At 41.7% G+C, this 3,808-nt stretch overlaps 1 long non-coding RNA gene across 1 annotated transcript; it reads right to left on the reverse strand.

Annotated features, from left to right (window-relative positions):
- Positions 1–1,609: 1,609 nt before the first annotated feature.
- Positions 1,610–3,106, reverse strand: LOC105535826. Its single transcript, XR_001005505.1, has 2 exons — positions 2,946–3,106; positions 1,610–2,512 (listed from the first exon to the last, which is right to left on the reverse strand). It is a non-coding gene; the product is annotated as an uncharacterized LOC105535826 (long non-coding RNA).
- Between the last annotated feature and the right edge of the window lie 702 nt (positions 3,107–3,808).

The following is a 3,808-nucleotide window of genomic DNA, read 5'->3' on the forward strand; positions in this document are numbered from 1 at the left end:
AAAAAAAAAAAAAAAAAAAATTTAAATATTTTTTATTTCCTGTTTATTGCATATTTGAAACTTTTTTCTGTATTTTCTAGTTCAAGATATACGTAACATTGATGTAGGAGCACATTACATGGGGGTGTAGGCACAAGACTTTCTTACTAGTGGAATTGTGAACCAAAAAGTGTAGAGGCCACTGGACTGAAGGAGGCCAGCTGAATTAGTGAAAATATTCAAAGCCAGTTTCGTTGTTTTCAGCAGTTAGTAACTATCAGTAGATAAACATTTACCAGGAAACACTGGTCTTTTAACCACTTTGGGCATGCTTCTGATTTAGTATGTTCATTCTATTATGACATTCAGCGAACATTTATTGAGTGCCTACTGTGTACCAGGGACTAGTAAGCATGTTAAGTTTATAAGCTTTATTTCCACCACAAACCCATAGGACCTCATGTTATTCTCGTAATTGAGGAAACTGAGATTCCCAGTGTTAAATGAAAGCCACGCAGTATCACATGGCCAATATCATGTGATTGCAGAGTCAGAACTCCAACCCAACTCTTAACCACCACACTATACTGACGGCCCTTTCCCAGTTCACAGGGAAACATCAGGAACAGGGAGAGAATTTTCAAAATATTAAATTTCCCCTATAGAATTTTCTGAAAAACTTTGATGTATGTTGCCACTTGTTCACTAACAAGTTCTAGCAGATGACAGAACAAATGAGGAAGTAACTAATTAATATTAATGAACAATCTCAGAATTTTTCTGAGTGTTGAATAGACTTGTATATTCAACAGTCTCAAATATTTGACACCATTTAGTGGACACAGACGTGACTCGATACGCTTATTCTAGCAAGTTGTTCCTGATTTACATGACACAGCTGAATAGATGCCAGTTTCATGGGGGACTCTCAGATATTCTGAAGGTACCTAATCAAGTTGGTGCAGTGGGAAGGAGAGAGAAACAGAAGCCTCATTTGTGAAATAGTACTTGAGTTTGTGCATGAAGAATGGATAGGATTTAGATTGAGAAGCATGGAAAGGGGACAACCATAAACAACTTTAGAGAGGCTGGAACTTGAGCTGTCCTGTAGGCAGCAGGGATGCCTGGAGGCACGTGGAAGCCGGGAAGTGGTGGGCACGGGACACTTGACAATGCAGTGCATACGCTCCAGGTCAGGTGGGTAGAAGAACTTCCGTAAGATGTCAAGGAAAACTGCTTTTATTGAATATCTTAATTTTTGGCAGAATCATTTTGTCTGATATCATGTGATGGGTTTAGTATCACATTTCACGTGTTGTTATATTCTGAAATCTGAAACTTTTTCTTTTTTTAATCTAGGAATATTCCCTCAGCTTTTGAGGCAATAAAGAAAGCAAGTGAATGGATAAGAAGAACTGAAGGACAGTACCCATCTATCTGCCCATGGCTTGAACTGGGGAAAGACTGGGACTCTGCCACCAAGCAGTTGCTGGGACTCAGCCCACAGACACTGTGTCCCCTCTTCATAGAGTCCTTCATTACAGTCAAGGCTAAATCAAATGAAACTGAATTTTAAACTTTTTGCATGCTTCTATGTAGAAAATAATCAAATGATAATAGATACTTATAATGAAACTTCATTAAGGTTTTATTCCGTATAGAAATTAGTGTCTTTAAAAATAAAGTAAGTGGAAGTAGAATTACTTTAAACAACTAACAAGCAATAATAAAATGAAACTTAAAATATTTCAGTTTTCTGACTCATTTTTATTGTGGTTGTTTCATTTTATTTTCTATATTTTTTATTTTTTTGAGATGAAGTTTTGCTCTTGTTGCCCAGACTGGAGTGCAGTGGTGTGATCTCAGCTCACTGCAATCTCCTCCTCCTGGATGCAAGCAATTCTCCTGCCTTAGCCTCCAGAGTAGCTGGCATTCTAGGTGCCTGCCACCATGCCCTGCTAATTTTTTATATTTTTAGTAGAGACAGGGTTTCACCAGGTTGCCCAGGCTGGTCTCAAACTCCTGACCTCAGGTGATCCACCTGCCTTGGCATTCCAAATTGCCGGGAATACAGGCATGAGCCACTGCACCCGGCCTGTTGTTTCAGAGACGGTCTCAATCTGTCTGCCAGGCTGGAGTGCGGTGGTGCAATCATAGCTCACTGCAGCATCAAACTCCTGGGCTCAAGGGATAGTCCTGCCTCAGCCTCCCAATTAATTGAGACCACAGGCATGTGCTACCACACCCAGCTAATTTTGGGGTGTACTTTTTGTAGAGATGGGGTCTTGCTATGCTACCTCAGCTGGTCTTGAATTCCTGGCCTCACGCGATCCTCCCACCTCAGCCTCTGAATGTGTTGGGATTACAGGCATGAGCCTCTGCACCCAGCCAGTGTTTCAGAGCTTTATGGTGATGAGAGATGCTTGTGGATGGTCCTGGGAGCCTGTGTCCTTCTCACATTCAGGAGTCCAGTGGAAAGCTGGCTCAGCTGGACTGAGCAAGCTGAGAAGAAACATGGTCTTTTGTAGGGGATCTGTCAGGGTGGTGGGAGAAATTATAAAAATTAAGTTGTAGGAAATAGACACAAAACTTCTTGGAAGACTGGGAGGTTTGCAAAGCTTCAGTAAATGATTTGACTGAAGGCAGCTGAACTCTCTTAAAAGCTTAAGGCGTAGATGCATAGGAATGTAGAGGAGTTTATCTAAATAGCTTGTTTACTCATGTGGTCCTAAGACCCACCTTTGATCATCTGCAGGCACATGACTGCTCTCTATTCGGGAGGTCAGCAATGTTAATTACCCTCTAGTGGTGTTTACTTGAGACCTTTGTCATTAAATCCGTACTTAATAAAAGCCTGGAGCCCCAGCCTGTCAGGGCCATGGCTGGAGCCCCAGCCTGTCAGGGCCATGACCATCCTCGGTGTCTGGGAGCTGCCAGGTCCCCTAGCCTGCTCTTTCATGGGATACCTGTGTCTGAGTGCATTTCTTCATCTATTGCACAGCCAGGGTCAGTTCAGACCTGGCAAGTTACTGATACAGTTGGAAAATTATACAGGATTGGTTGTTGAGTTGGATATTTTAGTTAACATTTATTAAGCCCATGCCTCAATAGTAGTTGACTTCTGTCTAAAGAGAGAGAAAGAAATTCTAGTTTTCCCAAACGTCCAAGGCTTCAAACAAAACATACTGAATCAAGATTTCCAGAAGAAAGTCCTGGCAACTTGGATATTTAATAAGGGCTCCAGGTTACCAAGCAAATTTGAACACAATGGCCCCGGTGCCCTATCTCAAAGTGTGAGTCTGTGGACTGGAATTGTCTGCCTCACTCGGGAGCTCATCAAGACAGGCAGAATCTCTGGTTCCGTTTGAGGCTGTTGAATCAGAAGCTGCATTTTTATTTAGCAAGGCCCCCAGGCGACTCCTGTGCACCCACCTCAGCCTCCCAAAGTCCTGAGTTTACAGGTGTGAGCCACCGTGCCTGAGTAGCAGTGATTCTTTTTGTAAGGTAAAGTCAATAACAAAAACTAGAGTTTTTGACTTCTGTTGTTGGAAGTGGTTTTTTTTCTATTTTTCTCTTTTGTCTGTTGTTTGCTTTTATATCCTGTGAGCTTAGATTCAGGTTTTCCTCAACTTAAGCTCACTCTATGTTTTCCTGTAGCAGTTTTATGCTTTTAGGTCTTGTGTTCAGGGTTTAATGTATTTCGAGTTTGTGTTTGTGTATTGTATAACGTCAACGTCTTATTTCATTCTTTTGTATGTGGCTATCCAGTCATTTCAGACTGCTCAATTGAACAGACTGCTGACTCCTCATCTCATCCTTTTTCCCCTTG

Source organism: Mandrillus leucophaeus, unplaced genomic scaffold (genome assembly GCF_000951045.1).
Source record: "Mandrillus leucophaeus isolate KB7577 unplaced genomic scaffold, Mleu.le_1.0 Scaffold1507, whole genome shotgun sequence".
Lineage (NCBI taxonomy): Eukaryota > Metazoa > Chordata > Mammalia > Primates > Cercopithecidae > Mandrillus > Mandrillus leucophaeus.